The sequence below is a fragment of the Episyrphus balteatus genome, chromosome 4 (genome assembly GCF_945859705.1).
Source record: "Episyrphus balteatus chromosome 4, idEpiBalt1.1, whole genome shotgun sequence".
Lineage (NCBI taxonomy): Eukaryota > Metazoa > Arthropoda > Insecta > Diptera > Syrphidae > Episyrphus > Episyrphus balteatus.
Genome location: NC_079137.1, coordinates 32,372,008 through 32,398,078, shown reverse-complemented (window position 1 = coordinate 32,398,078; position 26,071 = coordinate 32,372,008). Strand labels below are relative to the sequence as shown.

At 33.0% G+C, this 26,071-nt stretch overlaps 1 protein-coding gene across 4 annotated transcripts in view; it reads right to left on the bottom strand.

The window, feature by feature from the left end:
* LOC129917684 (uncharacterized) overlaps positions 1-8,717 on the bottom strand; it is an 82,488-nt gene extending 73,771 nt beyond the window's left edge. Inside the window, exon 1 of one of the 4 annotated variants that reach the window (XM_055997732.1) lies at positions 8,615-8,717. The gene's annotated coding sequence lies outside the window, so the exon portion shown is untranslated. The other 3 variants (XM_055997730.1, XM_055997731.1, XM_055997733.1) reach the window with 3 other exon arrangements.
* Between the last annotated feature and the right edge of the window lie 17,354 nt (positions 8,718-26,071).

Genomic DNA, 26,071 nt, shown 5'->3' with positions numbered 1-26,071 from the left:
ATTATTTTGTAAGGAATATTCCCTTTCAGTAATGTTTTGAAAAAAGAAAGAAAATTCTTAAAATAATAAAAATAATAAAAATGAAAAGGAAAGAAATAGGTTTCATTATAATAAACTAAAACGTAAAATCTAGTCAACATTGATATTTTAATTGTCAAAGTGAAATTTTCACTATTCACTTTAACTTAAAAAAATGTCAAAATGATATTTTAATTGTCAAAATGAAATTTTCACTGTCCCACCTGAAATTAAAAAATGTCAAAATGATATTATAAAATATCAAAATTGATATTTTAATTGTTGGACGACTTTTGTCACTGAAAAATGTTAATTTGATAGCTGTTATTATCAATTTTTTTTTTTCGGTGTAGGTGTGACAGTCGTACATTGTATTTCTTTAAACACTTATATTTAGGTACTCCTTTGGTTGCTAAATTTTTGAAAATTTAAATTTTTCAAAAGACTTTTATTTTTTTTCTCATCCAAAGAATGTCACTTATTAACCAAAACCTACAATAAAAAAAAAATAAAATAACTTTGAGAGTTAAACGGGCTCAGAAAATTAAATCTCAACAAGTATGACATTTTAAAGGTCTGCTAAAAGGTTGAGGTCTTCTTTTGAATACTGCATCAAATTGAACCTCATGCCTAACTGGGTGGAAAGACCTCCTTCGAATATGATTTTTGTTCTTGCTTTTGTTATTGCTTATACCAAACCTAAGTACCCAGTTTTTTTATCACATCTTATGTAAATCACCCTGTTTAACATCACATTCAGTCGTGAGATCAAGGGGCACGGTAGTGCCCAGCCAAGTTCTCTAGCAACTTTGGCACTACACCCTTATTTACAGGAAACAACTCAGGCCATTTTCGACCCCCCTCTAACTTCCACACCAAAGATGCTAGAAATTTCAAACTCACTACATTTGTTGAGCTCGTAAAAACCAAACTCCTCACAAAATTTCAGCCTCCTACGATGAGTAGTTTCTGAGATATAGGGCTTCAAAAATCGCAAAAACCGTAACTGACTCACTGACTCACTGACTCACTGACAGATCATCAAAATTATGGAGAACTTCCCGATATCGTAGAAACTTGAAATTTTACACGGTGATAGGACTTGTTGTGTATACAAAGGAAAAAATCGAAAATTTGAGATTTTCAATTCAGGGGGCGTGGCATCCGCCCATTTCCGCTAAATTTTCATCATATATTATAGAGCACTTCTGATTATTGTAGAATCTTGAAATTTGGTAGAATAGTAGAGCTGGTAGTCAATACAAAGGAAAAAATTTAAAACTTGAGAATTTCAGCCAGGGGGCGTGGCAACCGCCCATTTCCGCTGAATTTTCATAAATTATTATAGAGCACTTCTGATTGTCGTAGAATCTTGAAATTTGGTAGAATAGTAGAGCTGGTAGTTTATACAAAGGAATAAATTTACAATTTGAGAATTTCAGCCAGGGGGCGCACAGTGTGTCGAGCCCATACAAAAGTTTATCATAAATACTTGCAGCTAAGTTTTTGGAGTTTTAATTTCTTTTTTTGTGTTTTTATGGCAGGAATAGAAAAAAAATTACAAGTTAACAAATTAAACAACCTATTACTTTTTTTTTTTAGTATAATTTATGAAATTAACATTTATTGAAGAAGCCACTTGTGAGCAAAATTAATTTTTTTTTTATATATATAAACAAAAATATACTTTTCGTAAGGTTTTTGGTGTGCTGATCTCGAATCCGAACTCAGAAAAATTCTATCATATCACGTTTTTGAAATATTCCCGTTAGAAAATCTGAAATGTCGTTTTTTAACAGTTTTTGAGGTTATGTTCTTGAACGTGGTGATTTATTTTAAATAAATTTGTGACAGTTTCTAAAAGAACTAAATGTTTTCTTTTAAAGCCCGTTTAAATCTTTTCAATATCTTTTTTCTACCTTGAGAAATCTTAAGTTGAAGTCAACTTGTTTTGTTTATATTCTCTATACAAAAAAATTGTATGTTTATTTGCGTTTCATAGCAAATCTCGAATAGTTTTTTGTCAATCGCTTTCAAATTTTGAAATAACGTTTTATTTGCATTTTCGTAAATTCTTATATCGGCGAGGTTGGTAAATACGCTATAATACACAGTAGAGCGTGGCCGGGTCAAGTAATTATATTAAAAATCTAGGATGCAGAAAAATATAATTTTTTTCTTGTTGAAAACAATATTTAAAATATTTTTAATTACATAAACAGCTTTTTGTTACTTGTGTATGGCTAAAAATTATTAAAAACATCGATTTTTTCATTTTTGTGATCCCCTTGAAGATGTTTCTCAAAAAATGAATTATTTTGAGTACTTGACTCGTAGCACATAAATGTGAATATCTCTGGTAATCGCAAACAGAAGCAGACCAAACTTTGCCAATATTAAGTATAGGCCTATGGCAAAATAATATAAAAAAATTATCGATATGATTTAATAAGTATTTTTTTAAATTAAGTTTAAAAATTAAATTTTTTTTTTTTTGGCCATTTATCAAAGAAATTTTAATAACTCATATATAATTTTATAAATTTAATTTTTTTTTGTTATACGTTTTACAACAACACTCAAATAAACAAAATAACATTAACAAAATTTTTCAAACAATTACCAAACGTGAAATATATACTCTCAAAGATTCCCATAAATTCCTCAAAATATTTTCGATTTCCGAGGTAAAATTTTGATTGTTTACTTGGCAATTTTTGAAATAACTTTAAAAAACGATAATTAAGAAAAATTGTCAAGAGAACAATCAAAATTTTATTGATACGAATTTGACCCCAAACTTTAGAACTTGGTACACTTTTACATCTCAGTACTTTTTGTGCCAGCATAATTTCAACATAGGAGAACTTGGCTCTTTTTTTAACAGTAATGTTTTTGTTGTGATTTATTTAATGCGTTAATATATTGATAACAAAAAAAGATATAACAAAAAAAAACATTAAAACATCTAATTTGCTTAAACGACTCATAAAATTTACTAAAACTCGTTAGTTAACTAATTTGCCAACTACATTGTTATTACTTGGAAATTAAAAGCAATGAAAATAATGAGTAATAAATGTTCAAATAGTGCTCATTATCACGCCATATTTAGTTACAGATAACAGAGAGGCTACAGTGGTTCCAAGTTAGATATCCAGTTGTGTAATTTACTACATATTAACTAATTTAACTCATTCGAATTTGTGTCTCATCTATTATTTTTATGATTAAAATAGAATTTTTAAAATTGAACAAACAATAGTGAACACTTGAAAAAATATATAAAATTAAACTATATTTAGAATCAATTGAAATTCCTTGACGAAACCGCACACAAAATCAAGGGAAATGTTTAATTCAGATGGAATTCACATTAAATCAATCAATTTCATTCAACCCGGAAGAAAAAAAAAACATTATTTCATTAATGCAATTCCAATGAATTTATAATGAAACAATGAAAATACAAAATTATTAATTCAATATGTTTCACTGAAATTCAATCAATTTCGCGAAACTTATTCAAAACAATAACAATTAAAGCATTATATTTTTGGTGAAGGTTTTAAAATAGTAGCAATTTGATTTGGCAAATAGGCTACTTTATTATTTCAGAAAATATGCAATATTGTGCTACGAAATTATAAAAAATATTATTTCAATACATTACTGCCTACATAATAGAAAACTTAAGTTTTTTTTATTCAAAAAAAAAAAAAATATTCCTACAAGAATTTGTTTTTTTTTTTTGTTTATTGTGTTAGTGACGCAAGCAGAGGGGTTATATGTTATAAATTAAATATTTCAAACAAAATAAAAAGTTCTAAATGGTCTCTCCTACGATATATGGAGCTTCTTCATTTTCGGTTTATCTTAAATTACCCTTGAACTTTCTTGCTCCCATAAAAAGTTCTGATGGTCATCAAACCAAAAAGTAGACCTAACTGTCAAACCATTTATTTTGTTTGTAGGTCTTTTTTTGTTGTAGGATTTTCAGATATAGAGTTTTTTTTTGTTTAAAAAAAATCAATTGTTAAAAAGTTAAAGTTTATATTAATAGGCTATATTTGACAACATATTACCATCATGAAGGTAGGAAAAAAAAAATAAAGAATTCGGAAAGTCTTAAGACTTAAAGTTGAAATTTAACTCGTCGAAATAAAATAGAATAAAGGTAACTAATTTCATAAATGTGGGAAACGAAGTTTTTTTTTACTTAAGTATTTGATAATTTTAATTTTTGATAAATTTTAATGTTTTAGTTCTTTTGATAATTTAGGGATTTAACTAAGTAAAAACCTGAGTTATTTCTTTAGCTAAGCTCATCAACTAAAAATCTTCTACAGAAATTTAAAAAAAGGTGTCAGGCAGCATAGGGTACTTATACATCTTTAAAATTTTAGATTTTTTTAAATAATCGATTTTGGTGAAATGTTGTAAAATTTATATTAAAGAGTTAAGATAAATTGTATTTTTCCTAACCCTGTTGTCTATATTCCGCCTTTTATGTATTTGGGGTGACAATATTGTCTCCAAAGTTGAACGAAAAAAAACCAAATCATTGGAATACGATGTTTTTATTAACGACAGTTGTATACAAATTGGCAATCAATCAAAATGAACGAAAGTACCTTACATGAATTTATATATTTTTTGGTTTTACTATCTCCCTGAAATGAATACCTAATTTATAACAATTGAAGAAAAATTAAATTTGAAAATAAGTTTAGTTTTATGATTGAAACCATCTTCTTATATACCTGCTCTTTTAAGTTTCTAATATTTGTTTAGGTAAGAAAACTATATTTTCAACCTAGTCTAGTGAAAAGTTAAAAAAATTCTTTTCGAATTAAATTATTATGTCAATATCATGAAAGTAGAAAATTTAGTGCTTCACAGTTTTATTTTTAATTTATAAAAAAAATTGCAAATCTGTCAAATCGTATGCGAATTTTAAAATTTCCCATTTTAATTATCGAATTTAAATTAAAATAGAGAGTAAATAAATTAGAAAATATTTTGTTTTTCTGTTTATTTAGGCAATAAAATTGAGGACAAAGAATATGAAATTTTCGTTCAATTGATTGAGTGCAAGTGTTATATAATATCAATTAAGGTATGTTGGCACCTAGACAAAAGTTGTAATTCACATTATTTTCACGTTAACCACGTGCACTATGGCGTATACGTGATTTTTTATTTATTTATTAATTGAATTTTTGTTTTTTTTTTGTATTTATTAATTTTCGCTCTGAATAAAATGTAACACTTGTGCAAGAATTAAAAGAGTTTATACAAATATCCAAGATAAAAGGGTGTTTTTTGGACTGAAATGAAATGTTAGATTTAATAACTTAAATTTTATTTTGGAGTAATGGAATTATGTTGTGCATGATTTTGTGTGATTTGTTAATGCTAAAATATATAAAAACACTGTTTTTTTTTTTTAAATGTAGATTTTTCAGATTCTGGTTATTAAACATGCTTAAATCACGTACCATTGCTTTGAAATTAAATTTAAGTTATAAAATCAAACTGTTCATTCTTCCAATGAACAAATTTGCCTAAACAAATATAAACTGTTTTGGTTCTAAATTCACCCATTTACCTACTAAAATTTTTACACATTAAAAAAAAAAAAAACATATATTTATCTATGCTTTTCTTAACAAATTCTTATTTGAAAAATAAGCCGTGTTTTATTGGTAACTTAGTACTTAGTTCAGTAAAATTTTGCATGGTAAGCAAGAATAAATGTTTGCTAAAAATAATCAAAATATTTGGTTGTTGTGGTTAACAGAGAAACTTTTTTTCTAAAGTTATAAATTTATACAAATGATTATTAATAATTAATAAAAGTTGTATTTACCGTATAAAATGCTAAATCAGCTTAATACTGAGTTACCAGAAAAACACGGCTAAAATGAACAAAATTTCCAAAAAAAAATCATCAACCTTTTTTTTTTAAATTGAAAATTTGCCCAAAAATGTGTTTTTAGAAAAATATAGACCTACATGCAAGAAATTCCCACTGCCCAGATTTTAAGAATGTAGTAAAATTCGTAATCAGCAAATTTTGTAATCAGTGTGACAAGCCTCAAAAAGTTTGAAAGGTCTAGGACAAAGTATTAATTTTCCATAATGGTTATACCAGCAAAAAATATTCCATTCCCTCCCTCTAGCGCAGGCATGTCAAACTTGCGGCCCGCAGGCCGCATGCGGCCTACAACGCTTAACTCTGCGGCCCAGTCCGCATTTTTAATAATTTCGAGTTTAAGTTTATAATTTACATTACTTTGCCATGTTATTAGGCCTAAGCGAAAAAATTGCAATTTTTTGTTTCATGTTGCTCAATTTTTAAAGTTTTTGTTGAGATATCCAACATTTTTTTTGTCTCATTTAATTTTAAATTTTGATAAAAAATAACGTAAATGGAATAATGGTAAATGTAATACATCAATGTAATCATTTTTCCTGTTTTTTTTTTTTAATAATTTGTTTTATAAAAATTTTAGTTCTACTTTTTTCTGCGGCCCATAAAAATTTTGATCTCGCTGTTTTGGCCCTTAGTTACCATTGAGTTTGACATGCCTGCTCTAGCGGATCACTAATAACTACCAGTTTTGAACCAAATCGAATTTTTCGAAATCTTCGAAAACAGTTTGAAAACAAAAATCAAAATTAATTTCGCAATTGTATTCAATTTACCTATCTAGGTATAGTTTCGGCAATAAATAAAACTAATATTTTATGTTCAAAGCTAAAGCTTGCTTTGAAATTTGATTTTGTAATGTTTTTGTATGAATTTTATCTGCCACAAAAAATCTTAGGATAAATCAAAGCTCAAACTCAGGAAAATTATTTTTAATAATCAACAATTCTTAACTTTGTAATTAATTTTTTTTTTAATCTGTGATAAGATTCAATACAACTAAAATACCTACAACAAAACGTAAAACCACAATTTGTTCTTCCTGTTTTTTTTTTATCTAAAATTTGCATCTTCATAATATTCCTTCTAATATTCATACATTCTTATAGCTCTACCAATCAATATTATATTCAAGGGCGCCAAAAATTCAAATCTTTATCCGATCAGTACCTTACTCAATAGATCTGCAAGCTCGCCTATACCATCCGCCCCAGTATTTCGATGTATGTCTTAACAATTAAACTTGTTCCAATATAGTAAGAGGCCAATAAAAGATATACTATAAAAAAAAGCTCCCTCCTCAGCTGTTTGGATCTGACACTTTTTATCAACAATCTTTGGAGGAAACGAGAACACAATAAAAGACCAGTCAACTAGTCTATGGGTAAACAATTTAATTTAAATAAAAAAAAATGTATAAAAAAAATAACAGAATACAGGTTTAAAGGGTATTTCACGAGAAAGAAAACAACACAACAACACTTTTTGTAAACAATCTCAATACGAGTATAGTGGGTATTTTTGTATAGGTATTCACTGTATTTTTTTAATTTATTTAAATTATTCATCAATCAGAAGGAGAAAAAAAGACATATAATTACTGATGAAAGGTAATTGCGCGGAATTCTATGTGCGATTAATATATTCAAACTAACATAATTGACAGAGGGATTCAATAAAGTTTACGTCGTCGTCGAAGTTGTCGTCACTTTTTTGTCGTGCAACGTCGTGAGTTGTCACAAAACAACAATGCGACGGCAGTGGTTTTCCTCAACTTTGAGGGTCGTTACTTTTTATTTAATAGAACCGATTGACAGTTTGGCACATTATACAAACTGCACGACAATATTGCGGGTGGTTTCTCATTTGAATATTAATTTACACCGTGTCACCCGAAAACTAACGCAAAAAGTGTGATGCAATTTATATCGCACAACACACAAAACACGGCATGCATACAGTTTGAATATAAATAAATTCACAAACCAACAAAAAAAAAAAAAAATGACAAAAAATAAAAGATATCAAAACACGCGACTTTTTGTATTTTTGTAAATATACAACTAGCATATTTTTTTTTCTTCTTCTATTTACATATAAATATGTAGTTGTATTTTAGACAAAAAAAAAAAAATGAGAGAGAAAATATATTTTCATGTGATGTTTTAGGTATATAATATGGTTTGAGGGTATTTTTATTCGAGTGGGCTTGAGACTCAAGAACGCTCTATGCAACCAGCAGCAGCCAAAAGCATCACAACACTCTACTCCACTCCTCGCACGTTAAACGCACCGTAAATTGAATTTAATTGAATGCAATGCCTAAAAACAACATTGCCATCGCACATACATCAAAAACGTCGACGAAATTAATAGTGTAGATATACTCTATTTGCTGCAGCAAAAATGATATATCACTATAATTGTAGTAGAGTGAAAGACTGATGGTTTTTTTTATTTTTTTTTTACTTGAAATGCTTTTCTATCCGCGGTTCACTGCTGACTGACTGTCGAACAAGAATCAGCGATCGTTTATAAAATAAAAAAAAAAACAAAAAGTATCTAAGTATCTTTAGATGTACGACGATACGACAACGTGGAATGTGATAAAATTTATCTTCGTCGTAGTCGATGTCGCGCCATGTGCGTTCGGAACTTAACTCGTCGCTATACTTTGGCCCAAACGTTCAACGTGGAAGGCAAGCAAACACTGAGTCAATTTCTTTGATGCTCCACAGCCATAGGAAGCAGAGCAGACAGCCACGAAGCAGGTTGTTTATGATGTTTGGGGGGACTTCCCCAGCAACATGTTGCTAGAAACATTATGTTGCCAGCTTGTTGAATAGAAGAAGTATGGCAACACACAACATTGACGGTGCGCAAGTGCCATATTTCTATTTCAGAGCAGAAACAACAGGTAAGCGCGTAAGCAAAAGTCAGCGGAGCGAAGATGAGACTGAAGCTACAGAGGGGGCCAAGAGGAGGCCGGGCCATATAGCTATAACATGTAAACAAGAGTCCGACACCGACCCGAACCTAGGCCAACACAAAAACGTGCTCTTGATCTCAATGCTATCAAAACATGTAGCTCATCATAATGCCGGCACGATGATGATGGGGATTGGGATGGCTGATGGCACTGGGAATCTCGTTCTCCCTCGTTACCGTTGCCGTAGCCGCCCGCCCTCGTGCTCATTTCCTTCCTCATAACTTTGATAGGGCTCATTTATTTTTCCTGTGTGTTGTTTATATGGAGCAACAAAGTGGCCGAAGGAATTTCGACTTCGTATAGACGACGATAGACCTATGAATCAAAGGGTAGGTAGGTTGAAATAAAAGAGAAAGAGGTGTTTTGTTTTGGTTTAGGCCAGAGTTTATAGTCAAGCACGCAATGATGCTCCAGCCAGCAGCTCGATATGGCCTTTTTGCCCTGGTGTGTAGCTATAAAGTGATTAGGGGCATAGAATTTCAATCCATAAACACAAAATGGATTTTTGTTTTGTTCTTATTATTTGTTGAGATGGAAAGATATATAAATTATTACGCACGTTGTTTTTGGGTGTAATGTTGAGATAGATATACACTGCTTTGCTATGCCACAATGAACTAATACTTATTGGAGACTGGAGGGTGATTTCTCCTGTTGTTTCTATTCCGAGGCGAGTGTTATCGGATGCTTAAATATGAATTGTGTGACAATATATCGATATATTTAATATACGGACATGCTTTGCAAATAAATGAAGTGTGTGCCTCTTGTAGATTGTATATAGGAAAAGAGTTTTTTTATTTACCTACCCCCACTCTGCTTGGCTGCAGGGAAAATGAATTTATTCTGATGTTTTTTTTTTATAATTTTTAAATAACTGATAGCACGGTGTTACAAAAATGAGGTTTTAAAATATACGCGGGCGGAGACCTATCAGGTTTTGTAGAGCTAGTCGCACTGAATACGAAACGGTATTTGAAAATCCCCTAACACCCCCAAAATCTGGAGTTACGGGCAAAAAATGGTTTTTTGGACCTTCACCCATTGAAAAAATTCTAGCTTCGACAATTTTTTACCCATTTTCGATTTTTTTACAGTTTCTGATAGAAGATAAATATACCTTCTTAACAATGTATAAAACATGTAACTCGGTTAAACCACTTAGAATTTATAAGATGTCAAAGTTCAAAAATTAAATTTTTTTTGTCATTTGCCCAACTTCGGCATCAATTTAAAGTATATGTTTTCAAAACAACATGCTATTTAAAAAATATATTCTAAGACTATATCTATTTCCCAATTGATCGAGATATTTTTTATGAAAATAACTTCAAAATTGGCTTAGAAAATAAAATTTTTCGATTTCAACCCAGATACAGAAATTCGAACTTTTAGGTATAGAACAAAAATGTTGTTTCGGCACGTAGTAGGATAAGTTGGGCGCCAGGATTTGATGAAGGGTTTTTGTAGAGGAGCTCAATACAAACATTTTTTTTCTTTGGGAGGGGGATCTATCTCCCCCGTTTAGGTGGGAGGGGCATTTTTCTAAAAAAAATTATCAAAATAAAAAAAAATTATTAAAAAACAACGGCAACACTTACAGTAATAAATGATACCATTTCCAAAAGGCAAAATTGTGCATTTGATTCTAATTTTTAAATCAATATAATATTACCAATAGATTTTGAAATAATCGATTTCAAAGTTAAAAATAGGGGAAAAAATTTTTTTTTAAACTCATTTTATACTATTTTTGTCCAGACTGTGAATTTTAGTAAATAAATTTCTTAGACAGAAAACTGTCTCAATTGATTCCTTATCGAACCGTGAAAACTATATGTTTCTATGTCTTCCAGTTTTTGAGAAAATTGAAAAATAAAAACAAATAAAAACAAAAAATATTTTGAAAAAAGAAAAATCTGATAAAATAATTTTTTAATTTTCCCAAAAACTAGAAGACATAAAAACATATAGTTTTCACGATTCGATAAGGAATCAATTGAGGCAGTTTTCTGTCTAAGTAATTTATTTACTAAAATTCACAGTCTGGACAAAAATAGTATAAAATGAGTTTTAAAAAAAAATGTTTCCCCTATTTTTAACTTTGAAATCGATTATTTCAAAATCTATTGGTAATATTATATTGATTTAAAAATTAGAATCAAACCCACAATTTTGCCTTTTGGAAATGGTATCATTTATTACTGTAAGTGTTGCCGTTGTTTTTTAATAATTTTTTTTTATTTTGATAATTTTTTTTAGAAAAATGCCCCTCCCACCTAAACGGGGGGAGATAGACCACCCTCCCAAAGAAAAAAAATGTTTGTATTGAGCTCCTCCACAAAAACTTTTCATCAAATCCTGGCGCCCAACTTATCCTACTACGTGCCGAAACAACATTTTTGTTCTATACCTAAAAGTTCGAATTTCTGTATCTGGGTTGAAATCGAAAATTTTTTTTTTCTAAGAGAATTTTGAAGTGATTTTCATAAAAAATACCTGGATCAATTTGGAAATAGATATAGTTTTAGAATATATTTTTTAAATAGCATGTTGTTTTGAAAACATATACTTTAAATTGATGCCGAAGTTGGGCAAATGACAAAAAAAATTTTATTTTTGAACTTTGACATCTTATAAATTCTAAGTGGTTTAACCGAGTTACATGTTTTATACATTGTTAAGAAGGTATATTTATCTTCTATCAGAAACTGTAAAAAAATCGAAAATGGGTAAAAAATTGTCGAAGCTAGAATTTTTTCAATGGGTGAAGGTCCAAAAAACCGTTTTTTGCCCGTAACTCCAGATTTTGGGGGTGTTAGGGGATTTTCAAATACCGTTTCGTATTCAGTGCGACTAGCTCTACAAAACCTGATAGGTCTCCGCCCGCGTATATTTTGAGTGTTACACCGTGTAGTTTAAGACTTGCGTAAATACAGAAAATAATGTTGATTTTGAAGTGAAAATTTATTGAATATTTTAAACTTCATTTTAAAGAGAATTTACTAAATTAAATTGTAGAAGCTTTTCTGGATGAAATTAAATTACTTTCAATCATTTTTTCTGTTGAAGGAAATGGGTAGAGTAAATAGTGAGGGAAAATATTTCAGTAGGTACTGGGTTGCGATTGTCGATACATGTTTGAGTTCTTTAATTTTTTAAGGCTCTAAATAAGAATTTGATATTATATGATATTTTTTGATCTGAAATTAAAGTGATTGCAAATAAAAAATTAAGCATTTTTCCTTTTTTACAGAAAAAAATTGAAACTTTATAATTTTCGGTCATTAAAACTCAATTTTCAATCAATCAATGATTTATGGATAATAACAAAAAATAGTTATCCCTTAGGCTCTATTTTCGTGCCCATAGGATATAACAATATATTTACCTATGTATTTAGGTATCTTGGGATTTCGGCAAACACGACTATAAAATAAGGCCTCAAGTGCATCACTTAAACGATACCAACTTCAATAGTAAAATGGGTATTATCCTTTATCAATTAATTTTTTGTCATATTTCTTGAGAGTTGGTAAAAAATTCCCATTTTAAATAAATATATTATAAAAACAGGAAAAAATGAAATTCTTTTTTAAATTAAAAACAAGATTTTAGAAAAATTCGTTAAACTTACTCCAGAAAAAATAATTAGTGAAATTTTTTCAATCGCTAAAGAAATATTTGTGACTAAAAACATTTTAAAGCAATTTTTTTCCATTTTTTAGTACTTTTTTTTTGCCTAAGCTTAGAATACAGTTCAACCTTAATTTTGCTCCCATACCTATAGCTACCGCTTAAAAGAATTTTGTATAGGAGCTTAACAAAAATTGTGTGTCTGTAAGGACGATAAAATATATTTCACGTGATAATATCATAAGAAAACAGTATGTTTGCATACCGAAATAAAATGATTAATTTCAAGAAAAAAAAAAAAATAAAAAAAAAGTAATGGGCTGTCTTGGGACTCGAACCCCAGTACCTGGTGCAATAGACACATAGTTAAGCGGTTTAACAAACTGATCTGCTGACTCTGGCTGACTCAAGTTTGACTTGGCCTCATATGGCTTGGGCTTTAAGGTGAAATTTTAATTTATACCACATTCCTTATTGAAAATAAAAAAATTATTAGCAGCATATGGGTGGTGGGAAAATTTAAAAAAAATGGTATATGAAAGGGGAAAAATAAATTGCCCACAAAAAAATTGGGTGAAAGGGGGTGGGTGTCAAAAATCATGGGTTTTTACGATTTCTGTCAAAATTAGACGTCCAATCGAAAAAAGTCAAATACAAAAGTTGTAGGTAGTACTAATGTCTACAACTTTTACTCAAACAATTTTTTTCTATAACCTCAAAAATATTGAAAAAAATGCAAAAATACGATTTTTTGATTTTTTATTTTTATCTTTTACAAAAACTTGGTTAAAAATTACTTTGTTATGTTTTCTATCTATTAAAAATGTTTTTTGAGCAAAAAGTTAATTTTTGGATTTTTGACGAATTTAATTTAAAAAAATAGCTTATTTTTCAATCAAAAAAGTTACCGAAAAAATTTTTGATTTTTGAAAAGTTTGGAATGCAATTATTTAGCTTAAAACCGTTTTTTAAAGATTGTGTGGAAAAACTATACTTTTGTTTTAGAAAATATTGAGAAAAATTGAAAAAAACAAAAAAAACGATTTTTAAGGTTGATTTTTCTGTAAATGACAGTAATATTGGCGAAAAATAATTTTCTATAGAAACCAAATTATACTTTTCTAATGGTAATTGACCTTTTTAATTTGAATCAAGCACTAGAATAGCTGTAACGTGCAAAGTTTTTGAGATATTGAATTTTGAACGTCTCAAACACTATTTTTCTGATTTTTGGCATGGTAATATGTCAAAAAAGTGATGTGATAGAATTTTTCTGACTTCAGATTCGAGCTCAGCGCACAAAAAACCATTAAAAAATTATACATTGATTTCTATAAAATAAACTTTTTGACTAGTGAAATCGAACAAGGCATTCGATTTTTTCACCCTTGTTCGATTTCACTGACTAAAATCCCTCACTAAAAATATGTACATAAGTAGAAATTAAAGTGTTTAAAACTTTTTGTCATTCGAAGAGGAATTCTATGTTTTTGTATAGTACATTTCTTAATAAAAATTACTTTTACGAAAGTTCAAGGTCTCAAATATGTAAGCGTCTTTAACATAAGATCAAATACGGATGATCTACAAGTTCGTTTTGTTTTTCTAAATAAACATGTTTACATATTTTCCTACTTAAGAATTCTGTTTTTATGCATCATTCCACATTATAATACCCATTTTAGTATTTATAGCTTAATACTCATAAAAGGCTTCATTTTCAAAGTTTAAATTCCGTTTCGATTATTTTATTAGGTATAAAAAAATTTAATTGAACAAAATAACAGACATGAGATTTTGGTCGCGCGATTATTCAGTCGCAAAAATAAATTACAATGTCTGTGAACACAGACATCCCGCGATTACAAATTTGATTTTTCGATTAAAAAGTCGCGCGACCAAAATCGCTTGTGTGTTCTTAGCCTAATATTATAAACAAGAGTGTCCAACGAGCTTTAGGAAAAAAAATCAAGTGTGAAAAAATTTTGAAATTTTCTTAATTCATAAACTAAGTGTTAAGTTTATAGTACAACCATTGAGGAGTGACTTTTCAAAAAAAGGGATAAAATCACTTTTTACTTTTTCATTCTGATGAAGCCTGTGGGGAACGGCACGCTAATAAATAAAAAAAAAAAAATATAATATAAAACTTATAATAATAACCACCCTAACATAATACTTACCTTATAATAAAACAATAATAATATAATAAAACAATACTTACCTAAAAATAATATAATAATACCTATAAAATAAAATAACCTAATACTTACCTTATAATAAAACAAAAAAATAATATAAAAAAAAACATACTTACCTATAAATAATATAATATAACCTATAAAATAAAATAACCTAATACTTACCTTATAATAAAACAATAATAATATAATAAAACATACTTACCTATAAATAATATAATTGTACCTATAAAATAAAAATAAATAAAATATAATAATATACTTACCTTTAATAAAAATCGACGATAAAATAATACTTACCTTATAATACATACAACAATTATAATACATACAACAATAATAATACAAACAACAATAATAATACAAACAACAATAATAATACAAACAATAATAATACATACAACAATAATAATACAAACAACAATAATAATACAAACAAAAATAATAATACAAACAACAATAATAATACAAATATAAACAATAATATAATATAAAATAATAAAAATACATAATCGACCGACCCGCAGTGTGAATTTAATTCGACACAAAATTATGCCCAAAAATAAACAACAACAAATACACAGCATTGCATAGTTTTTCTTCTCTACGAAGTACCGCTGCCTACCATGTATGCTAAACATAGCGACGATGTGCTTGGTAGGGAGGAAAACCAAATCCATTGCCACACAGCTTGCGCTTGCAGAAAATTTTAACTGCTATGTGTATGGTGTGATTTCAAGGGCAAGCTAAGTAGAACTTGTTGCCGAAAGATAGCGGTCCACTATATGGGCTGATCGTGTGCAACGGTTCTACTTAGGCAAAGGCAGAAAAGAAAAAAAGTATGCAAGTGCGAGCTGAGTGGTGATGGGTTTTTGTTTGGACAGATCATATTTATCATTCAACCGGGGCGGTTCGCGAACTTAAAAGAAAAAAAAAAAAAGTAGTTAAATAAAAAAAAAAAAACTTAGATAAAAGTTAAATAATAAAAAAATATACCTAAGAAAATAAAACCTATTTTATTAAATTAAATAAATAAAAACTAAGTGCCTAATCTACAAAATAAAGAAAAAATATACCTAAGAAAATAAAACCTATTTTATTAAATTAAATAAATAAAAACTAAGTGCCTAATCTACAAAATAAAGATAAAATATACCTACGAAAATAAAACCTATTTTATTAAATAAAATAAATAAAAAAACTAAGTGCCTAAACTACAAAATAAAGATAAAATATTTTACTTACCTGTCCATGTCCATACACACAGTGGGACATTTGGAAAATAAACTGAACCTATACCTACAAAAAAAAAGAAAAAAAATTATTAAAAATTAAAAGAAATGAGTAATTAAGAATTGTGAAAAATAATCTAAAACCACAAAAAGAACCTACCTACTTACTAATTAATACAAAAACAATACTTACCTGAGAACCACCCTGAAAAAAAAAAAAAAAAAAAAAAAAAAAAGAAAAAAAACGTTAATAAAAATACACATACAAAGTAGCAGCAACAACTCCAGCAGCAGAAGCAGTAACAGTAGCAACAGCAGTAGCAGCAGCAGCAGCAGGAAACGGAGCAGCCCTTCCCCTTTAATAATAGTGTCCCCGTTTTACCCCATTTAAAAAAAAAAAACCAAAAAGCAAGTTTCCCTATAATCCCCTCGTTTGTTGTGTTTGTGTGTTTAGTTTTAAGTTAAATAATTGTAAATAGTTTTAAGTGAAAATGCACAAAAGGGTATAAAAGTGTTAAAAAAAAAAAAAGAGATTAAAGGTTAAAATTAAAGAAAATATATAAAAAAAAAAAAAAAAAAAAAAAAAGAATAACTAAATCGACAGTGAATGAACAAAAGGGAAAGAAAATTTCTTTAAATAACCTTTTAAATCTTCCAGATTTTTTTTAAATCGCTCCAAGTTCCAGAGTGGTGCACTGCTGCGGAAATTGACCAATAAAAGCGAGTAAGTAAATTTTTGAATCTTAATTATTTAAAGAATTTCTCTTTTTTATGTTCGACAATTCAAAATTTAATATTGACTTTCAATAAAAAATAGAAAATTTACCTGAAAAAAAAAAAAAAAAAGAAAATTAATAAAATAAACAGAAATACTTACCTACACTGAAAAAAAAAAAAAGAAAAGATTTTAAATACTTACCTACCTTACAATAAATAAAATTTTTATATTAACCTTTTTTTAATTACACTTAAATAAAAACAAAACAAAATAACAAGAATAATAAAAATTATTAAAATTATTTTTATAAATTGAATATTAAATATATTCATCATACACTGGAAAAAAAAAGGAATTTAATTAACCTTAAAATATTTACCTTAATATATGAATACTTACCAAAAATTGTTTAGTATATAAGATTAATAAATGTATGCAATAATTTAAAAATTAGAGTTTTCATGGTTACATATTTAACCGTTGCAAATTGATTTCTTTTGGTCGAAAATCGATATGATAACTAATTAAAATTTGGGTCAGAAGCAGAGGTAAGCTGGATGTTTAGGGGATTTTAGGGACAAGTTGGTTCGGGATTAGGGGCTACCACCGAATACTGGAGGTCGTGGTAGCCATGGTGGTATCTTATAGATACATGGGTGGGAAAATCCTCCGAGGGCCAACAACATCTGGACCCTCGGCCCTACTGGAGTCACCGCTCCCCTAAAACTTTTGACATCGGGTTCCCCTCATTTTTTTTTTCAGCATAGATCGGCATGAGGACAGTGCGTAACAACAGTCCAATACTTCGGTTCCAAGAACTCACCCCCATCCGACGAGCAACGGCCGGTTGCCAGCATGCCGAACGGGGGCCGGAGTACTGGACACCCCTCTGCCTCTTGCTGCCCGGACCAGCCTCATGTACCTGTACATATGAGGTTGTAAGGGTGGTCTACGAGGAGTGCAGAGGGGCGAGAGTCTAATTCGTTACAGGTGGCGCCCAACGTGGGGCCCGAATGTACTTAAGTAGTTATACAATTTTTTTTCATCTTAGGGGAGTGGATCCAGAACACAGGGGCGGAGTTTTCTTCCTGGATTCGTCTAGATTAATAACACCTTGTACAATAATAGTGATACTACAATCGTCCGGTAAATGAGGTTGACTCGGTTTACGTCAGTTGCGCATTGTAAAATTTTCAAAAATTAAAATTCACTTTTCAGCATCGTACATTATTTGAAATTACTAACGTCCGTTAAATGAGAGTAGTTGTCTCGGTTTACGTTGCGTATTCTAATAATTTTTTTTTTAAATTTCAAATTTTTTTTTTGGTCGAAGCCTTAGATGAGGTGAACTCGTCTTTAGTTGTTCGACCATAACTAAAATTAGTTATTTGACTTTTTGATATTTTTGTGAGCTCTGAAGCTGGACTGACAGTCGGTATAGGTGCCACTGTGCACTGCCAGTTTCATCTCATTAAGCGAGTCCAGGGCCGGAGCCCTACCTTGTGTTCACAGTGGTCTACTGGTACTTCAGTAGGGGACAACCACCTTGTTCCTTCCCCAACTATACAACCAGCTCCTCTGCTTCGACTTTTATGTTTATTAAATCGATCTATAAATATTTTTTTTACAAACTGTTCGAATCATTGAATTTTTAAAAATATTTTAAGCCTTCAATATTTCTAAATTCATTATTTTAATATTTTTGAATTTTATTATTTTTTTGTGTGAGAATTCACAATTTACTTTATTTTTATTTTATTTTTTTTATTTTTTTTATTCCTTGCCATCGATTAATTTTGTGTTTCAAATCACCGTAAAATTGAAAAACCATATTTCTCCTTAAATTGAAAGAAAAATTTATTGGAGTATCGATTAATTTTAACTTAATTGAAGTATTTTGTGTTTCAAATCACCGTAAAATTGAAAACCTAAGTTCTCTTTTAATTGAAAGATTCATTGGAGTTCTCGTTAATTTTAAGTTAATTGAATTTTTTTTTTGTGTTTCAAATCACGTCAAAATTGACTTGTAATCGTATACTGAATTTGAATTGAATTCTTAAATCTTTCTGCGTATACCGTTCTTCAAAATGTCTAGCCGTCGACGTGGCCAAAAGAAGGCCAACACCAGTCTTCGAGGTAGGGTTTTAAGATCACACCTACGCTCAGACTCATGGGCTGACCTCAGAGATGAACCGGAGACCCCAAATGGTGACCGTCCGATAGAGGAGGAAGGAGCTGCCTCACTACAGGCTCAAAATGAGACGCAGGGAGCAAAGAGGAAGTCCGATCTGAATCTACCCCAACCTTCACCTCAGATTCGGCAATCTTTGGGTAATGGCAACTGCGAGTTGATGTCGGATTACATCGAGGATGTCGTAACAGCTATGGTGGGAGCGCAGCGAGCTCAGGATTTTCGGTTCCTCAACGGTGAACTGGAGAGAACGCGTGTGACATTGCGGGAGGAGGTTATAACCATCCTTCGCGAAACCCTTGCGGCAGCACCGACACCTGAGGTAGGCAGAACTGCTCATCATCGAGAAGATGGCCTACGTGGAAGCTATCCAGCCCAGGCTGACCAACAAGCAAGACCGATAAGAGCAACCGATCACTCTCCTTCTCGCAATCGTTACCCGTTGAATCCTGAACCCTCACGACGACCATCTGTTCAGCTTCCAGGACCAACCTCAACCCGACATCCTTCACCTCCGAGAGGCCAATCCCCGCACCGACCTGGACAAAGCAACGCAGACGACTTCCTCCGTCGCCTCGACGATCTCTCCCTCAGTGACCCCGTCTTCAATTCCAGATCAGCTCCGCGACTTTCGGGATTTGGATACCGATACCCGAACTACGACAAATGGGGACTGAAGTTCGACAACCGCAATATGTCGGTAGACGACTTCCTGTTCCGGTTGGAAAGATTACGGGTCAGTTATAAAGCCACCTGGGAGGATGTCGCTACGAATTTCCATCACTTTATCGCAGGCCCCGTGGAAATTTGGTTCTGGGCCTTTCTCAAAACCAACCCCGATGTTCCCTGGCTGGTGTTGAAAAATGCCATGATAGAGCACTTCAGGAGTCTTGAAACTGATTCTGAGCTCTCGAGACGCCTTTACGACCGCCATCAAGGAGCGAACGAAACCTTCGATGATTTCTACCTTGCGGTCCAGCAACTCAACTGCCGTCTTAGAGTTCCCAAATCGGATGCGGAGATCATTGACGTTCTCAAGAACAATGTGCGGAAGCAGATGGGTCTGTTGGTGATCACGTTCGAAACCAACTCCCTCGCAGATATGGTCCACGTGTGCCGGAAGGTAGAAAAGTACTTGGTGGATCGAGAAGCCGCGTTCCAGAGGACCCGTCAAGCTCCCACACCCCCACCTCGTCGCAATGTGGTCTCGGAGCTAGTTGCAGGAGAACCCGATGAAGAAGATTTGCGAGTGCCCGAAATCGAAGCCTTCCACCCTAAAAGAGAAAGGGACACTCGCAATTACACTTGCTGGAATTGCAAAGGTCGGGGCCATTCGTTCTTCGAATGCCCAGACTCCCAGAGAGCCCTTTTCTGTTTTAAGTGTGGATGGGAAAATACCACCAGTCCCGAATGTCCACGATGCTCGGGAAACGAGCCGAAGAGCAGTCCAAGGTTCCGGGGGAATTGCTCTTCGGAGAAAACACCGGAGACCTCCTAAATCAACCCACCCAAACCCAACACCTTAACACCAGTTCCAGTCCGGCCTCCGACGATGTTCAATCCCACCAGCTAGCTCCAGTCATCAGCATCCTCCCACGACCTCCTAAACTCCGCGACGAAGAACTCGAAGCAACACCACCCCGGTTGAGGCCCATCCTGCCTTTGCACGAACGTCTGCACAATTATTACGAGACCAGGAAGCGGATATTCGGCACAGAAGGGACGGCTGTCTCTGAAAAGGTGGACCGACTGAGGAAGAAGTTTTCGGAGAAGAAGAAAGCCTATAAAGCCATAGAAGCGACCACCCTATGCAGCTCAGATGACTTACGACCTTATGCAAACGTCAAAATTTTTGGAGAGTCTGTCCTAGGACTATTGGACAGTGGAGCCAGCATAAGTTGCCTAGGTGTCGATGGACCCGAGTTCCTGAAGAAGCATGGCCGAAACTTCTCCAAACTTTCTTCCGAGGTCAAAACTGCCGATGGAAATCAACAGCGCATAATAGGGAAGTTCTATGCGGATATCTGCTACAAAGGGATGACGAAAACAATGCCACTGTATCTGGTTCCGTCACTGCAGCAGAAACTGTACCTGGGAATCGACTTCTGGAAGGAATTCGGCATTGCGCCTCAGTTAATCTCTGAACTTTCAGCAGTTCAGTGCCCAGTCGAGAAGGATGTGGATCCAAACGCGCACGAACTCACCTTTGAGCAATCCAAACGGTTAAAAGATGCCATTAACTTGTTTCCATCCTCTGCCGTTCAAGGCTTAGGAAAAACATCTCTAGAGGTACATACTATTGATACAGGTAATGCAGAGCCCATTAAGCAACGTCATTACCCGGTTTCTCCAGCGGTACAGAAACTCCTATATGAGGAGTTGGAGCGCATGCTTAAACTTGGGGTGATCGAAGAGAGCAATAGCGCCTGGAGCTCTCCTGTAGTTTTGGTTCGTAAGCCTGGCAAAAATCGCTTATGCTTGGACTACAGGAAAGTCAATGCGAAAACCAAGAAGGATGCGTATCCAATTTCTCATATAGGGGGATTGCTATCGCGTCTGCAGGATACTCGTTTCATTTCGAGCGTGGATCTTAAAGACGCATTTTGGCAGATCCCGCTGGAGAAAGAATCCCGAGAAAAGACGGCGTTTACTGTGCCCGGCATGCCCCTGTTGCAGTTTACTGTCATGCCCTTTGGCCTCTGCAATGCTCCACAACGCATGGTCAGATTGATGGACAAAGTGGTACCACACCAACTGCGAGAAAAAATCTTTCCGTACTTGGATGACCTCTTGGTAGTTTCGAGCACATTCGATGAGCATGTGGAGCTGTTGAAAGTTTTAGCCGGTCGCCTGAAGGAAGCAGGATTGACGATGAACGTCCAGAAGTCGAAATTCTGCTTCAAGGAGCTGAAGTACCTAGGCTACATTGTTGGAGATGGCTGCCTGAAGACGGACCCAGATAAAGTAGCAGCCATTGCTGATTTTCCTGTTCCGACCACATCTAGACAGGTCCGACGCTTCCTGGGACTCGCAGGATGGTACCGACGTTTCGTGCGGGATTTTTCAACGCTTGCGGCACCGATTTCAGACACGCTGAGGAAGGGGAAGAAGTTCCAGTTCAACGAGGCTGCGCTGGAGTCCTTCAACCTCCTCAAAGAGGCCCTGACATCCCAGCCGGTGTTGGTGCACCCGGATTTCACGAAGGAGTTCATCATCCAGTGTGACGCATCCGACACAGGAGTCGGCTGCGTTCTGAGTCAGGTTGACGAGAGTGGTAGTGAACGTCCAATCTACTATCACTCACAGAAGCTCAACACAGCCCAACGCAACTATAGCGTTACCGAGCGTGAGTGCCTTGCTGCTGTCATGGGAGTGCAGAAGTTCCGGGGCTATGTAGAGGGACACCCATTCAGGATAGTGACCGACCATGCGAGCCTAAAGTGGCTGATGGGACAAAAAGATTTGAGTGGACGGTTAGCGCGATGGAGCCTAAAGCTGCAGGGATTCGATTTCAGCATCGAGCATCGCAAGGGTACCCTAAACGTTGTGCCGGATGCACTTTCACGGGTGCATCAGGTAGATGCACTGGGTTGTGATGTCTCGGAGCTGGAAGATCCTCACGATGTTCTGCATATCGACCTTGAGGACCCAAGTTTTAAATCTTCGGAATACCTCAAGATCATTAAAGACATCGAAGAACAAAAGGAAAAGCTACCTGACCTTCAAGTCTCGGAAAATTTCGTGTATAAGAAGGTCAAACATTGCACAGGGAATCCTGTAGAGGACGACCTTATTTGGAAGCTTTGGGTCCCTGAACCGCTAACCGACCGCTTAATTTCCCTTGCTCATCGACCACCTAGGGCTTCGCATGGTGGAATCGCAAAAACCCTGTACCGGCTGCAGCAACGATTCTTCTGGCCTAACATGGCAGCGCAAGTCAAGGCCTTTCTAGAAAAGTGCGACATCTGCAAGGCCTCGAAAGCTCCGAATGTTACCCTTAGACCTCCTATGGGTAAAGCATTCGTAGCCGAGAGACCCTTCCAGATGTTGTACATCGACTTTTTGGGCCCGTACCCACGCTCGCGAGACGGAAACACACACATTGTAGTTGTGTTGGACCAGCTGACTAAGTTCGTGCTGATAGAGGCTATTCGTAGGGCGACAACGGACATCGTGCTGAAGTTTCTCTACGAAAAGGTATTTTGTGTATTTGGCGTCCCAGAAACTTTATTGTCGGACAACGGGAAGCAATTCGTCAGCCGGGAGTTTCAAAAAACCATGGACACATACGGAATAACTCACGTTCGGACCGCTGTTTACTCGCCACAGGCAAACGCTAGTGAGCGGGTAAACCGGTCTATTCTCGCCGCCATCCGAGGGTATATTGACAGCGATCAGAGAAACTGGGACAGCCAACTGCCAGCCATCGCCAGTGCCCTTCGAACAACAGTCCACTCAGCCATCAACATGTCGCCCTACGAAGCGCTCTTCGGTCATGGTTGCCTGGAACACGGATCCGACTACAAAATCTTAAGGAGGTTGGATGCCCTCAACAATTCGGGAATCGACGTTATCCCAAGGTCTGCTAGGATGAACATCATCCATTCCTACCTGAAAACCTCCTTGGCTAACGCCCATTCTCGATACGAAAACGCGTATAATTTACGGAGCAAAAGCGCAAAGTTTTCCGTGGGAGACGTAGTGTTCCGGAGGAACTTCGCGCTCAGCGAGAAGTCGAAGAAGTTTTGTGCAAAACTGGGCCCAAAGTTCCTTAAGATGAGGGTGTGTCGTCTAGTGGGTAACAACCTATACGAGCTTGAGGACATGGCAGGAAAGAAAGCGGGGGTATACCATGCTAAGGACTTAAAGAAATAACAAAAAAACAAACAAAAGAAGAAAACTTTATAAGCCCGGCTAGCAGCCTGTGCATGAGACTCTTAAAGGACATCGTTCCTTTTCTTCTTCTTTCGACTCAATTAAAAATCTCGCCGAAATAAGAAGTTTTGTGGGGAACGGCACGCTAATAAATAAAAAAAAAAAAATATAATATAAAACTTATAATAATAACCACCCTAACATAATACTTACCTTATAATAAAACAATAATAATATAATAAAACAATACTTACCTAAAAATAATATAATAATACCTATAAAATAAAATAACCTAATACTTACCTTATAATAAAACAAAAAAATAATATAAAAAAAAACATACTTACCTATAAATAATATAATATAACCTATAAAATAAAATAACCTAATACTTACCTTATAATAAAACAATAATAATATAATAAAACATACTTACCTATAAATAATATAATTGTACCTATAAAATAAAAATAAATAAAATATAATAATATACTTACCTTTAATAAAAATCGACGATAAAATAATACTTACCTTATAATACATACAACAATTATAATACATACAACAATAATAATACAAACAACAATAATAATACAAACAACAATAATAATACAAACAATAATAATACATACAACAATAATAATACAAACAACAATAATAATACAAACAAAAATAATAATACAAACAACAATAATAATACAAATATAAACAATAATATAATATAAAATAATAAAAATACATAATCGACCGACCCGCAGTGTGAATTTAATTCGACACAAAATTATGCCCAAAAATAAACAACAACAAATACACAGCATTGCATAGTTTTTCTTCTCTACGAAGTACCGCTGCCTACCATGTATGCTAAACATAGCGACGATGTGCTTGGTAGGGAGGAAAACCAAATCCATTGCCACACAGCTTGCGCTTGCAGAAAATTTTAACTGCTATGTGTATGGTGTGATTTCAAGGGCAAGCTAAGTAGAACTTGTTGCCGAAAGATAGCGGTCCACTATATGGGCTGATCGTGTGCAACGGTTCTACTTAGGCAAAGGCAGAAAAGAAAAAAAGTATGCAAGTGCGAGCTGAGTGGTGATGGGTTTTTGTTTGGACAGATCATATTTATCATTCAACCGGGGCGGTTCGCGAACTTAAAAGAAAAAAAAAAAAAAGTAGTTAAATAAAAAAAAAAAAACTTAGATAAAAGTTAAATAATAAAAAAATATACCTAAGAAAATAAAACCTATTTTATTAAATTAAATAAATAAAAACTAAGTGCCTAATCTACAAAATAAAGAAAAAATATACCTAAGAAAATAAAACCTATTTTATTAAATTAAATAAATAAAAACTAAGTGCCTAATCTACAAAATAAAGATAAAATATACCTACGAAAATAAAACCTATTTTATTAAATAAAATAAATAAAAAAACTAAGTGCCTAAACTACAAAATAAAGATAAAATATTTTACTTACCTGTCCATGTCCATACACACAGTGGGACATTTGGAAAATAAACTGAACCTATACCTACAAAAAAAAAGAAAAAAAATTATTAAAAATTAAAAGAAATGAGTAATTAAGAATTGTGAAAAATAATCTAAAACCACAAAAAGAACCTACCTACTTACTAATTAATACAAAAACAATACTTACCTGAGAACCACCCTGAAAAAAAAAAAAAAAAAAAAAAAAAAAAGAAAAAAAACGTTAATAAAAATACACATACAAAGTAGCAGCAACAACTCCAGCAGCAGAAGCAGTAACAGTAGCAACAGCAGTAGCAGCAGCAGCAGCAGGAAACGGAGCAGCCCTTCCCCTTTAATAATAGTGTCCCCGTTTTACCCCATTTAAAAAAAAAAAACCAAAAAGCAAGTTTCCCTATAATCCCCTCGTTTGTTGTGTTTGTGTGTTTAGTTTTAAGTTAAATAATTGTAAATAGTTTTAAGTGAAAATGCACAAAAGGGTATAAAAGTGTTAAAAAAAAAAAAAGAGATTAAAGGTTAAAATTAAAGAAAATATATAAAAAAAAAAAAAAAAAAAAAAAAAAGAATAACTAAATCGACAGTGAATGAACAAAAGGGAAAGAAAATTTCTTTAAATAACCTTTTAAATCTTCCAGATTTTTTTTAAATCGCTCCAAGTTCCAGAGTGGTGCACTGCTGCGGAAATTGACCAATAAAAGCGAGTAAGTAAATTTTTGAATCTTAATTATTTAAAGAATTTCTCTTTTTTATGTTCGACAATTCAAAATTTAATATTGACTTTCAATAAA